Source organism: Dendropsophus ebraccatus, chromosome 12 (assembly GCF_027789765.1).
Source record: "Dendropsophus ebraccatus isolate aDenEbr1 chromosome 12, aDenEbr1.pat, whole genome shotgun sequence".
Lineage (NCBI taxonomy): Eukaryota > Metazoa > Chordata > Amphibia > Anura > Hylidae > Dendropsophus > Dendropsophus ebraccatus.
This window is the reverse complement of record NC_091465.1, coordinates 73178527-73194432: the sequence shown is the minus strand read 5'-3', so window position 1 is coordinate 73194432 and position 15906 is coordinate 73178527.

Sequence of the window (15906 nt, the reverse complement as noted above, 5' to 3'; positions counted from 1 at the left end):
GGGTCCCTTTAAGAGCGAAATGGGTCCCTTTAAGCATGAAATTGGTCCCTTTATGAGTGAAATTGGTCCCTTTAAGAGCGACCTGGGTCCCTTTAAGAGCGACCTTGGTCCCTTTAAGAGCGAAATGGGTCCCTTTAAGAGCAACCTGGGTCCCTTTAAGAGCGAAATATGTCCTTTTAAGAGCAAAATGGGTCCCTTTAAGAGTGAAATCGGTCCCTTTAAAAGCGACCTGGGTCCCTTTAAGAGCGACCTGGGTCCCTTTAAGAGCGATCTAGGTCCCTTCAAGAGCGAACTGGGTCTATTTAAGAGCGAACTGGGTCCCTTTAAGTGCGATCTGGGTCCTTTTAAGATCGACCTGGGTCCCTTTAAGAGTGAAATGGGTCCTTTTAAGAGCGACCTGGGTCCCTTTAAGAGCGACCTGGGTCCCTTTAAGAGTGACCTGGGTCCCTTTAAGAGTGACCTGGGTCCCTTTAAGAGAAAAATATGTCCCTTTAAGAGCTAAATATGTCCCTTTAAGAGCGACCTGGGTCCCTTTAAGAGCGAAATGGGTCCCTTAAAGAGCGAAATTGGTCCCTTAAAGAGCGAAATTGGTCCCTTTAAGCATGAAATTGGTCCCTTTAAGAGCGACCTGGGTCCCTTTTAGTGTGAAATTGGTCCCTTTAAGAGCAAAATGGGTCCTTTTAAGAGCGACCTGGGTCCCTTTAAGAGCAACCTGGGTCCCTTTAGGAGCGAAATAGGTCCCTTTAAGAGTGAAATTGGTCTCTTTAATAGCGACCTGGGTCCCTTTAAGAGCAAAATGGGTCCCTTTAAGAGCGACCTGTGTCCCTTTAAGAGCAATCTGGGTCCCTGTAAGAGTTAAATGGGTCCCATTAAGAGCGAAATGGGTCCCTTTAAAAGCGACCTGGGTCCCTTTAACCCCTTGCCGCAAAATGACGTTTGGGGAACGTCATGTAAAGTAGGTAGTTAATGCAACATGACGTTCCCCAAACGTCATGTTGTTCCTGCCTCCCCCCGCTGTCTGTAAGTGAGATCAGGCAGCGGGAGGAGGCAGTATCACACCACATCCTCCCTCTGCCCGGAGGGGAGCCGCGCTCCCCCCGGGCAGTTAACCCCATAAACGCCACGGTCGATGCGACCGCAGCGTCTATGGGGGAGATGTGATGTTTGCCACCGATCGGGCGGCGGGAGGAGGCTGCAGCACGTTGCCTCCTCCCGCCGCCACTGTCACTGTGTCCCCCGGCCCCCCTTCCCCTGCCGCCGGTACCGGAGATCGCCGCTATCAACGTTATAACGGCAATCTCCGGTACTGGCGCCGCCGACAGCTTTTATCTCCCCCCACTGTGAATCCACGGTGGGGGGAGATGAAAATGTAATAACCAGACCCCAGATCAGCCCCCCTAGTGCCCCGATCACTAACCCGCTCCCTCCCCGGGCGGCCATCAGATCCAAGATGGCCGCCCCCATCCCTGCGAACAAACGATGTTTGTTCGCAGGGATGGAAATGAAAAAATGATCAAAGCCCCATGCTCTCCGCCACCGGAGGTAGCGGAGAGCATGGGGCAGTGATCGGGGACCCCCTGTGGGGTCCCGGAACAGGCGATCGGCGGTATATACTATATACCGCTGATCGCCTGTTCCCAGTGCTGCCAGCACTTTTTATCCCCTGTCACCATAAATCATTGGTGACAGGGGATAAAAAGTGTTACAGTGTTGCCCCCCAAGTCGCCCCCCACCCCCCCAGTCACCCCCGTCCCCCAGTCACCCGCCCTTCCCCATATACTCACCGGATCCATGGAGCTCCTTCCTCTTCGGTGTCCTGGCTGGTTATGAAGTGCGCATGCGTTCCACAACCAGCCAGCTCTGAAAATTTAAAGTGACAGAGACCAATTTGGTCTGAACTATGATTACTGTGATAGAAAATATCACAGTAATCATAGTAATACAGTGAAAATGAATGTGTAAAGTACAAAAAGTGACAAACATACAAAAAATAAAACACACACTTTTTATTATAGTAATAATTGCAGTTTACTCCCAAATTACCCCTACCCCCCCCCCAGATTACTCGTAACCACCGCACGTTGCCCATAACCGCCCCAGGTTGTCCGTAATCACGCCAGATTGCACGTAACCACCGCAGGTTGCCCGCAACAACCGCACATTGCACGTAACCACCGCACGTTGCCCGTAACAACCGAACATTGCCCGTAACCACCGCACGTTGCCCGTAACCACCGCACGTTGCCCGTAACCACCGCACGTTGCCCGTAATCATGCCAGATTGCACGTAACCACCGCACGTTGCCCCTAACCGCCCCAGGTTGCCTGTAATCACACCAGATTACCCGTAACCACCGCACGTTGCCCTTAACCGCCCCAGGTTGCCCGTAATCACACCAGATTACCCTTAACCACCGCACGTTGCCCCTAACCGCCCCAGGTTGCCCGTAATCATGCCAGATTACACGTAACCACCGCACGTTGCCACTGACTGCCGCACGCTGCCACTGACCGCCGCACGTTGCCACTGACCTCCGCACATTGCCACTGACCGCCACACATTGGCACTGACCACCGCACGTTGCCTCTAACTACCGCACACTGCCTCTAACCACCCCAAATTGCCAGATTGCCGTAACCAACCCAAATTACATATAAGCACTTCAGTTTATCCATAACCCACCCAGATTGTCCGTAACCACCCCACGTTGGCCGTAACCACAGCAGGTTACCTGTAACCACCCCAGATTGTCTGTAACCACCGCAGATTACCCGTAACCACCTCCAGATTACCCGTAACCACCTCCAGATTACCCGTAACCACCCCACATTACCTGTAATCTAATTTTTTTATTGTATTTTAGTAACTGCGCTATTCTAATAACTGTTTCTAGCTGCGGTTTTGCTCCAGCAAATTGGCGCTCCCTTCCTTCTGAGCCCCTCTGTGTGCTCATACAGGGGTTTATGCCCACATATGGGGTACCGTTCTACTCAGGAGAACCTGCATTACAGATTTTGGGGTACATTTTCTCTCCTGTTCCTCGTGAAATTTAGAAATTTCCAACTAAAGGAACATATTATTGGAAAAATTCGAGTTTTTCATTTTTACTGTCTACTTTTGAATACTTTCCTCTAATACCTGTGGGGTCAAAATGCTCACCACACCCCAAGATAAATTCTTTGAGGGGTGTACTTTCCAAAATGGGGTGACTTATGGCGGGATTTTACTCCGCTGGCACTACAGGGGCACTGCAAACGCACCTGGCGCTCGGAAACGTCTTCAGCAACATCTGCACTGAAAAAGCTAATTGGCGCTCCCTTCCTTCTGATCCCTGCTGTGTGCCCATAGAGTTGTTTATGCCCACATATGGGGTACCGTTCTACTCACGAGAACCTGCGTTATAAATTTTTGGGTACATTTTTTCTCCTGTTCCTCGTGAAATTTAGAAATTTCAAACTAAACGAACATATTATTGGAAAAATTCGAGTTTTTCTTTTTTACTCTCTACTTTTAAATACTTTCCTCTAATACCTGTTGGGTCAAAATGGTGACCACACCCCAAGATGAATTCTTTGAGGGGTGTACTTTCCTAAATGGGGTGACTTTTTGGGGGGTTCTATTCTGCTGAAACTACAGGGGCACTGCAAACGCACCTGGTGCTCAGAAACTTCTTTAGCAAAATCTGAACTGGAAATGCTAATAGGCGCTTCCGTTCCGTTCCGTTCTGAGGCCTGCTGTGTACCCATACAGTGGTTTACGCCCACATATGGGGTACCATTGTTCTCAGGAGAACCTGCGTTACAAAATTTTGTGTGCATTTTCTCTCATGTTTATTATGAAAATGAGATACTTTAATCTTAACAAATATATTATTGGAAAATTTCTGTTTTCCATTTTTTTACGGCCTAATTATGAATACTTTCCTCAAGCCTGTGTAGGGTTAAAGTGCTCATTATACCCCTAGATTAATTTTTTAAGGTGTCTAGTTTCCAAAATGCAGTCACTTATGGGGTTTCCTGTATACAAGCATCCTAAATCAACTTAAAAATAGAACTGGTCCCTAAAAAAAAAAAAAAATCAGTTTTGGAAATTTCATGAAATTTGATAATTTGCTGATACATTTCTAAACCCCGTAACACCCTAAAAAAGTGAAGTATGTTCACGAAATGAAATCAGAATAAAGGGGACATATTGATAATGTGACTTACTAACTAATTTTTGTCATGTGACTTTCTTTTTTAGAAGCAAAGAATTTCAAAGTTCGTAAAGTGCAAATTTTTCATGATATTTTGATGTTTTTCACAAAAAAAACCACACAAGACAGTGACCAAATTTTGCCACTAACATAAAGTACCATATGTTACAAAAAACAATCTCAGAATCGCTAGCATACGTAAAAGCATCACTGTAAGCGCATACAGTGAGACAGGTCAGATTTTGAAAAATGAGCCTGGTCATTAAAGTCCAAATAGACTTGGTCTCTAAGGGGTTAAAGGGATGTCACCCAGGGTTAAAGTTTCTCTTAAAGGGAAGTCACTGTAAAGGGGTGCTCTTTTCAAGCACTATGTAATTCGCTGGAAATGCAAATCTAGTTCACCAATCAAATAGCGACGTTTCGATCTTCTCAATTAGATCTTTTTCAAGCAGTGATACAATGGTGTAAATGGCGGGTATATAACATGGTAACCACTCCCATCATTCAACCCCCAATTAGTGAAATCATGTTAATTTGCATATGTAAACAATATCTATATGTGTTAAAATGCAATGTGAATCAGTGTTATATTATCATAATACAGGTAAGTATACTCAATTCATGTGATTAAATATGACTGATCAACAGTATCAATAGTGAAAATTCCAAATAACTAAATCATCTAGTTCATCGGCAGTTAATGGAGGCGGGCCGTCACTCACCCAACACTCTAGCAATCAGCTGTTCACTCTCTCGGATCCATGCTGCAATAGTGTTTGTAAACAATGGCACGGAGCGTGCGCGAGGTGAACGCGAATAGAACGGGTCAGGTATGGTGGCGTCATCGGATCCGGACAGCATCAGGGAGCCGCGCATGCGCTCTAGGTCCAATATACTTACTCAATTGCTGACGACCCCGGCCGCCATCTTGGGTCGCCAACGTCATCTTCGGGAGGCCGGTCGGACTGCTCCAGCCGTCCCTCGTGCCGACCCTCCTCTGCCACGCCATGGGCTGCTCAGCCGCGATTGGCACTGCAATACATAAATGACATAGTCCAATTTGCATGTCAAGTGAAATCTCAGTCTATACTGTTTTTGCGTGTTGGGGTGTACAAAAGTATCACCCTTCACCATAAATTCAGTTTTCACATTTCATACACAGGTAACTATCTGGCTTCAAAATAGAGGGCAAATCCAATTTTTTGGGGGGAACAGTCAGCATGAACCAATTTATCACGTAGAGATTGGGCTCTTTTATATGAAAAAAGAGGGAGAGATTTTAATAGTGGTATCTCAGGGTAATAGCATGCAATGATACCCCAATGTTTTCTAATAATAGTGGCAATATTAGGGCTATGCTCATAATAAACAGACACAAATGGTATCCTGTCATCCTTCACTGTTTTCCTTGTCTCATGTCCGGTCACATTCCCTTTTATCTTATCAACACTCCGTTTAACCAGTCGACCAGGGTATATCCTTTTCCTAAATTTGTTACCCATCTTGTCTAGACGTTTCTCATACAGTGTAGGATCATCAACAATACGTTTATCACGTAACAACTGGCTATAGGGGAGTGACTCAACCATCTTTCTAGGGTGTAGACTGTCATACCTTGACCACTGGTCATACCTTGTCATACATGTCCCCCCTCTCTCTCTCCTCTCCTGTAAAGCAGCGGGAGAAGAGAGATAGAGAGAGCGGGGAGACGCTGAATCACAGGAGGATGTGCACCTCCTTGCAGTGGGGACCGGGGGACATCCGGGGGACACCCGGGGGAAGGGGGTGTGCTGGGGTAAGCTATGCGGTCCTTGGGGGGGGCACTAGTCTGGGATCTGCTTTCTCGCGCAGGGGGGTAGCGGGAGCAGCGGCACTACAATTGTCAGCAGCCCCGTCCCATGCACCATGGACGGGCTGCTGGCACTTCTGATGGGGGAATTGTGGGGTTTATAGGGGGGGTGGCTGGTCTGGGGTCTACTGTCGCGGGGGGGGGGGAGAGTTGCGGCAGCCGCACTACAAGTGCCAGCAGACCCATCCCATGCACCTTGGACGGAGCTGCTGGCACTTGTGATGGGGGTAGTTTGGGGGTCTTTAGGGGGTGGGGGTGTTAACTGGGGGGCTGCTGGCACAGGGCAGCTGCACCACAAGTGCCAGCAGCCCCATTCTATGTGCCATGGATGGGGCTACTGCTACTTGTGGTGCAGCTGCCCCCGTGCCAGCAGCCCCATCCTATGTGCCGTGGATGGGGCTGCTGGCACTTGTGATATAGTTATTCTTACTATGTAATTTCTCCATACACTGCGCCCCCTGATGGGCGCTTCATAGGAATTACACCCAGCCCTGCTCTGATTCGTGACGTCACGGTTTTGTAGGAAAATTGAAGCCTGCCTGATCTACTTAATTGAGGGAAATAGCACTTTATGTGCATTTCCCATAATTAGTGTATATTAGAAATTTGTCCAACTTTCTTTATGTAATAACATGTAAAAAAAATACATTTTGCCTGAACTTCTCCTTTAAGGACCGGGACAATTTTCAATTTAGCTTTTTCGTTTTTTCCTCCTCGTTTTCTTAGAGCCAAAATATCATTTATGGGGTGAAATTAGGGGAAAAAATAAAATTTTGCAAATTGTGGGGGATTCCCTGTTTACGTATTGCACATTACAGTAAAACTGACATTTTATCTTTATTCTATATATCAGTCTGAATACAGGGATATGCATTTTACATAGCTTTTCTAATGTTTTACTATTTTTATTAACAGTGTCATCACAATGGCCCTTTTTTGACTCTTATTTCTATTTTTTCACAGACGGGGCTGTATGGGGTGTCATTTTTGCGCCATGGTCTCTAGTTTTTATGAATACCCTATTTCTGTAGATGAGACATAATTGATCAATTTTTATTCATTTTATTTTAAATAAAATGTAATAAAAATAATCAATCCTGTCTTTTTTTAACCGCTTTTTGTTTACGCCATTCACCGTGCCCTATTTCTGTAGATGAGACATAATTGATAAATTTTTATTCATTTTATTTTAAATAAAATGTAATAAAAATAATCAACTGTCTTTTTTTTAGCGCTTTTTGTTTAGGCTGTTCACCGTGCGGGAACAATATTGATTTATTTTATTAGATCGGACGATTACACACGGTATATTATATTTATACTTATTTTTATGTGTTTTATTTATAAAATGGGAAAGGGGGGTGATTTAAACTTTTATTGGGGGAGGGGCTATGTTATGTTTCAACTTTTTAAAAAAAAAATTTACACTTTTTTATGTCCCCTTAGGGGACATTAACATTTTTACATTGTATTTCTTACACTGATCATTGCTATGCCATAGCATTGATCAGTCTTATTTGCGATCATTGCATAGAGTCTGCCTGTGCAGGCTCTACACATGGATATTAACAAAAAATTGTTTAGAGAAAATATATATAATTCTCTATTAAATTAATAATTTAATACATAGTACAAACATGGGATAAAAATGCACAGTGGTATACAACTGGAGAAGGGGTAAGATCTCAGTGAGGTATATATGTATATATGGGAAAGTATAACTGGACAATTAGATCCAAAGTTTTAATACTGTATAAGAGAGTGCTAATTATTCTAGCGCCCCCTAGTGGTCACCCAGTGTATGGCACAAGACTGTAATTTGTCATTAGTAACCTCCTATATATGCTGGACCAGCGGGTAGGGCAACTATAATAGTATATATGGTGGGAAAAAATTAAAGAACTACCACTCTAATGCCCTGCAAAGATGAAACGCAGAGGCAAAAAAGTAAAGAGGAGGAACAAAACAGCCAAACACTAAAGCAGACTCATAGGGTGAACACCAATTACCACTCACTCAATGACATCTCCAGCACAAACAGTGCAACATACGTTTTGCTCACTCATCAGGAGCTAAGATTTTATTGTAAATTGCAAATTCATGATTTTGTGGCAGACTTTTTTCTTTTGGCTTCTATACAGAGATAGCCAATCTGTTTGCCGGCAGTAAGGTAAGAGACCTCCGGCAGTCAGATAGAATGATCGGGACCCCCGCAGCAAAGCTTCTGTCACTGATGTAGGTGCAAGGGTTAATGGCGGGCGGCCGCGCGATCGTGGCGATGCGTCATTAACAGTGAGGACCTGGCTGCATATAGCAGCCAGTGCCCACATGCTTTGAAGTGAGCTCCTGAGCTCACTTCAAAGCACCACCGGTCTTCATGACGTACGGGTACAGCATGGGTCCTTAAGTGACAGGATTCCATGACGTACCCGTATGTCATGGGTTCTTAAGCGGTTAAAGGAGAAGTCCGGCCAGACCCATTTTTTTTTAGCAAATGCTGGAAAGGCAGAGGATAAAAGAAATAACATGCCGTTACCTCCCCTGCTCCAGCGCTGGTGGCCGCATACCACTGCTTTGGTCTCCAGGTTCCCAGCCACTTCCTGGTCTGAACTGGAACCCGGGTTGAGATGTGCGAGGTCCGCTCAGCCACTTGGCGGCTGAGGCGGGACCCCACTACGGCCGTTGACTGGCTGAGTGAGCCTCACATGTCACAACCCGGAGACTGAAACGTCAGTATGTGGCCGCCATGCTGGAGTGGGGTAGGTAGGAGCACTTTATTTCTTATATCCTCTCCAGCACTTGCTAAAAAAAATGGGTCTTTCTGGACTGTAACCATATGTTAATGCAAAATGTTGCAACTTTTTCCATCAGTCTATATTGTTATTTCCCCCCTATAGTATCTTAATGCAATATTGTTTCTAATTTTTTAGATTTAATAATATTAAAGTATTGACATTCCATTACAGAATTTTTTTTTTCCAGAAAGAATATTCTAATCCCCAGTACAGCAGATTTTTTTTTTCCTCTCAGAAAAAGCATAACGTTTTTGATGAATTGATGTTTATAAAAAACATTCGACTGAAATCTAAAGTCATTGTTATTGTGAGAATCGCATCTTTTGTTCACTATTGCATGTTGTGAGGCAGTCAGGGGAAAGGTGGTGGATGGCTCACATATTCTAGGTTCCTCACATAAACATGTTATAGGGCTCCATGTATCACTTGAAATAGGATCTCCTTGTTATTTAAAGGCGGTCACATTACGTCACATAAACTGCCAACTCCTGCTGCTCCAGTCTGTCCCACAGCTGCAGCAATTTATGTGATGTGACCAACATCACCAACTTTACAGAGACCTGAACAGGCCATGCTGTAGTAAGTGCAGAGAAAATGCACTATAGGTGTGTCTCCCATAATAAGTGTCTATTTGTAATTTTCATAACTTTTGTTGGGCAATAACATATCTTAAAATTATTTTGCCCGGACTTCCCCTTTAACGACTGTTCTACTTTCCTACTACAGATGTACATTTTAACAAATATCAGGTCAGAGAATATGGAGCAGACTCAGGAGCTGATCCCACTACATACCCAGCAGGGAGTGGTTAATAACTGCAGCTTACACCTCCTGTCTGCAGAAGGGATTGTTGGTAACCCTGACCCTGGTCGTTTTACCCCTCCCCATCTGCAGTGGTCACTCAACATTATGTTTATAGATGAGCGAATTTACAGTAATAACCAAGCAAAGGGCATCACTAGGCTCAGCCATTGGCTTGCCGGCTGCCTTTGAACTCTGTGCTGCTCTTGTCTGGGTGCCTTGAAAAGCTGGATCCAAACATGGGAAACTGGGAGAAGTGTCCCAGAACTGAATCCACCTTTTCCAGGCATCAGAAGCAGAGCGACACAAAATTCAAAGGCAGCTACCTGACAAGCCAATGGCTGTGCCTAGTGAAGCGTTTGGCTTTGCCAATATTGTAAATCTTCTAATCCTTCACTAGATGAACAGTGATATCAGGGGGTTGGACATAGTAAAAAAGTGCCTCTCAGTTTTATTCCCCAACCAGTGCTTCCTCCACAGTTTAAAAAAAAGACCGTGGCCCCGGCTTCCCCGCGCCGGCGCCATACTATGCATGGCCAATGCTTTAAGCGAATGTACTGTACCTGATATACCAAGCAAAACATGCAGGACATGCACAACCCAAACAATATATTAATTGATTGGGTGCTATAACTGGCATAAAAAAAGTGAAACCCAATTACATGTGAAGTTATCACCAAGATCAGCTAGGAACAGGGACAAGACAGGGTGTTAACTATAGATCCCCACGCGTTCTGTCCACCCAACCCTGAGGAAGTCCGGTTGGGCGGATAACTTCACATTTAATTGGGTTTCACTTTATATGTTTGATCACTGCAACACATTATTCATTGGAGTTTATATTCACAGGGTTTTCATTATTATTGTTTTGTATCAGCTTTGCATTGGAACAGAGTGCCTGATTTTTTTTTACATAGGGGTGTCATTATGGATGACACTAGACCTTGTGTCTCCATGGTTAGTCTTTTTAAGTGGTTTTAATCTTGGGACTGTCTTTTGTATAATTTTTTGGTATCTGTTGGAATAAAGTACTTATATATTTTAATTTATTTATGATATCTGGTGTGCTAATTTACTATATGGCATATCTTTCTCTGTGTCTTTGGTTCTGTACTGTATCTAATGGTACATTTGCTTTAACATTTACCATATGATGTCTCCCACTGGTTGTGTGAAACTGCTACAGTGTTGAGTATGAACACTTCTCATTGGATAATGCCTGTGAGCTATGAGTCATATGTTACATTACTTGTGATGGCTGTTACTAAACCACAAGCTGCTACAAAGCAATCACCTAGTGCCCTGAAGCTATTACAGGATCAGCTGGGCTGTTTTACATTGTACAATAAAAGATACTTTAACTAAAAATGCTTTTATAAACAGAAAAGGAGTTTTTATTAGTTTTACACAGAAAAAAACTGAATATTTGCCACTGTCATTTCAATAATTCCATGGGAAAACTAGTTTTTGATGTAAAATAATTACATCTATATCATAAAAATCAAAGTCTGTCTGTCCGTCTGTCCCGTATAGACTTCTAAATGTCTGAACTGTTTGACCCCAAATTTGGCACACAGATACATTGGGTGCCCGGGCAGGTAAGAGCAAAGGTACCGTCTTCAGCAGATGTACAGGAGGGGAGGGGGAGGGGGAAGAGCGCCCCATAGAGATGAATGGGAAAATCTCCTTACTGCACGCACAGGTGATATAATTAGCTGCAGCAGACACAGCAGTTGTGAACTTTAGTAACCAATAGGATTACTGCTTTTATTTTCATAGGGAGCTGGAATCTGAATGGTTGCTAGGGAAGCTGCATCACAATATATCCACAGAAATAACTGGTAGACCCCCTACTCCATCTATACAGTACATGTATACAGAGCCCCTACTCCATCTATACGGTACATGTGTATAAGGCTCCCTACTCCAACTATACAGTACATGTATACAGGACCCCCTACTCCATCTATACAGTAAATGTATACAGGGCCCCCTACTCCATTTATACAGTACATGTATACAGGACCCCCTACTCCATCTATACAGTACATGTATACAGGACCCCCTACTCCATCTATACAGTACATGTATACAGGAACCCCTACTCCATCTATACAGTACATGTATACAGGACCCCCTACTTCAGCTATACAGTACATGTATACAGGGCCCCCTACTCCAACTATACAGTACATATATACAGGACCCCCTACTCCATCTATACAGTACATGTATACAGGACCCCCTACTCCATCTATACAGTACATGTATACATGACCCCCTACTCCATCTATACAGTACATGTATACAGGGCCCCCTACTCCAACTATACAGTACATGTATACAGGACCCCCTACGCCATCTATACAGTACATGTATACAGGACCCCCTACTCCATCTATACAGTACATTTATACAGGACCCCCTACTCCATCTATACAGTACATGTATACAGGACCCCCTACTCCATCTATATAGTACATGTATACAGGACCCCCTACTCCATCTATACAGTACATGTATACGGAATCCCCTACTCCATCTATACAGTACAGTTATACAGGGCACCCTACTCCATCTATAGGCTAGGTTCAGACGCTGTAACTGTGCGGCTGTATTTGCGGCTGTAATTGTGCGGCGGTATTTTTGGTGGTTCGTGTGTATGCTTGGAAGTATAGGATATGCGGCTGCACAGTGCACACTATGTCTGAATCTACGGCCCTATCGTAAACGGACCCGTAAAAAATGAACAAGACCATTGTTTGCGGCTGGACATGCGGCCGAGGATTGACAGGCAGTCCGTACGGAGTACTTCAAAAATAGTCGGCAATGATGCCGCATGCCGATGCCTCTAATAGTTAATATATTAAATTACTAAAACACATTTTCTTTGTAATAAAGACACTTTCGTTGTTCAATAATTTATTTCTAACGAATCCATCATTTTGCAATTAAATATACTGTTAAAATAAATATATATATATAAATAAATGTATATTTATCTATATATTTATTTTTTGACAGTATATTTAATTGCACAATGATGGATTCGTTAGAATTAAATTATTGAACACCGAAACTGAATTTATTTCCACGAAAATGTGTTTTATTAATTAAATATTAATTAGTACAGGAAGCTCCATAAGCCGTTAATTCATATTCCCGGCAATAGAGCATTCTGTACTAATCATCACTTAACTTTAATTAAAACATCAAATGTTTCTTCTAATTATGTTATCACAATAGCATTATTAGAAGAAACATTTAGAATTATATGTGCGCTCAGCTGATTGGCTGATCGGCTCAGCGCACATATAATGAGCCGGTCCGCAGTACAGTGACTTCATTGTGCTGCGGACCAGCGAAGAGGACACATCGGGGTGAGTATAGAGCTCTCCCAACCCCTCCCCTGCACTGCACCCCTCCCAGCAAGGAAGGGGGGGGTCACTTAACCCCTTCCTTGCTGGGATGGGTGCAGTCTGGCATCAGTCTGGCCCCCAAGGGGTTAAGGGGGATGCAATACATCCTCCCTTAACCCCTTGGGGGCCAGACTGTAAGCAGCGATCTGTAAAGATGCTGCATACTGTAAGGAGCACAACACCGCACACAATGATGGGTGTTGTGCTCCTGTTTGTGTTTTTTTTGTGTGTTTCTCCCTTTTTGTTTTTCAGATATCGGTATCCTGGGGATTACGTCGGATTCCGTGGACTACGTCGATGACCAGCGGTTGTTGTTTTAATTTTTTTAATAAAATGGTCAATGAGGGGTGTGGGGGTGTTTTTATTTGAATAAAAAAAATTTTAAACTTGTGTCTTGTCTTTATTTCTTTACCTTATAGACTTAGTAGTGGAAGCCGTCTAATAGACGGAATCCATTACTAAGTTGGGGCCTAGTGTTAGCCGGTATAAAATGGCTAACACTAACCCCCCATTATTACCCCAGTACCCAATGCCACCAGGGGTACTGGGAAGAGCCGGGTGCCAGTGGTCCCGGAGCGTCAAAATAAAAAAAATAAAAAAAAAAACGCATAGGGTCCCCCCTATTTTTATAACCAGCCGGGTTAAAAACCAAACGACAGCAGCCTGGTAACACCAGGGTGGGAAGAGCCATTGGTTTAGGCCCTCCCCAGCCTAAATCTTACCAGCCTGCTGTTGCCCGGTCCAGGAGCGCCAATTTCGACGCTCCGGGACCACTGGCACCCGGCTCTTCCCAGTACCCCTGGTGGCATTGGGTACTGGGGTAATAATAGGGGGTTAGTGTTAGCCATTTTATACCGGCTAACACTAGGCCCCGACTTAGTAATGGATTCCGTCTATTAGACGGCTTCCACTACTAAGTCTATAAAGTAAAGAAATAAAGACAAGACACAAGTTAAAATTTTTTTTTATTCAAATAAAAACACCCCCACACCCCTCATTGACCATTTTATTAAAAAAAAACATTAAAAAAACACTGGTCATCGACGTAGTCCACGGAATCCGACGTAATCCACAGGATACCGATATCTGAAAAACAAAAAGGGAGAAACACACAAAAAACACACAAACAGGAGCACAACACCCATCATTGTGAGCGGTGTTGTGCTCCTTACAGTATGCAGCATCTTTACAGATCTCTGCTTACAGTCTGGCCCCCAAGGGGTTAAGGGAGGATGTATTGCATCCCCCTTAACCCCTTGGGGGCCAGACTGATGTCAGACTGCACCCATCCCAGCAAGGAAGGGGTTAACTGACCCCCCCTTCCTTGCTGGGAGGGGTGTAGTGCTGGGGAGGGGGTGGAGAGAGCTCTATACTCACCCCGATGTGTCCTCTTCGCTGGTCCGCAGCACAATGAAGTCACTGTACTGCGGACCGGCTCATTATATGTGCGCTGAGCTGATCAGCCAATCAGCTGAGCGCACATATAATTCTAAATGTTTCTTCTAATAATGCTATTGTGATAACATAATTAGAAGAAACATTTGATGTTTTCATTAAAGTAAAGTGATGATTAGTACAGAAAGCTCTATTGCCGGCATATGAATTAACGGCTTATGGAGCTTCCTGTACTAATTCATATTTAATTAATAAAACACATTTTCGTTGAAATAAATTCAGTTTCGTTGGTCAATAATTTAATTCTAACGAATCCATCATTGTGCAATTAAATATATTGTCAAAAAATAAATATATATATAAATATACATTTATTTATATATCTATTTATTTTAACAGTATATTTATGTGCAAAATGATGGATTAGTTTAAATTTAATTATTGAACAACGAAAGGGACTTTATTACAACGAAAATGTGTTTTATTAATTCAATATATTAACCATGAGAGACATCGGCATACTGCAGAGGATCGCAAACCCCGGTAATAGCAATTCATGTAAACTGTTTCCCTGCTTTCCCAGATGCATCCAGAGGTGTTTGCATCACTTTCTTAAGATTTTATTTGTTATTTTTAGTTGAACCAGATTTCCAAGTAAATGACATATGTTTTGAGCCGCATGTCTATTTTTTCCCACGGCCGGAGTTTCATCCGCACATTTACAGCCGCATAAAAAATACAGCCGCACAGTTACATAGTGTGAACCTAGCCTCAAAGCCCATGTGCTGCTAGGACAGTGGAAACCCCCCACAATTGACCCCATTCTGGAAACTACACCCCTCAAGGAATCTAACAAGGGGTGCAGTGAGCATGTGGACCCAACTGGTGATGGCCACATATGTAGAACATGTGCTTTAAAAATAAAAAAATACAATTTTTTTTCATTTTCACGACACAAATGTGCCCTTCACCAGGGGGCCATATCCCCACTTCACCCCTTGTTAGATTCCTTATGAGGTGTAGTTTCCAGAATGGAGTCAGTTTTGGGGGGTTTCTATTGTCCTTGCAGCACAGAGGCTGTGTAAATGCAACATGGAAAGCCTCTAATGGGAATGGGTCAATGTCTATTTAGTTGGGGAAAAGGGACAATTTTTAATTTATTTGGGGGTATTAGGCCAATTATTAGTTTATACGATTGAAAAGGACAGGAGTCCATCAAATTGAACCTGTGTTGATCCAGAGGAAGGCAAAAAACCCTCGTGAGGCAGACGACAGTAGCCTCATCACAGGGAAAAATTCCTTCCCGACTTCAAAATGGCAATCAGAATAATCCCTGGATCAGGGTGACCCCTGAAATAGGAATAAGGGAAAAAATTTAGAACATGTAGAAATCCAATGACGTGTGGTACGCCTTGAAGCGATCCAGTATGCAGAGGTCGGGGTGATCAGGA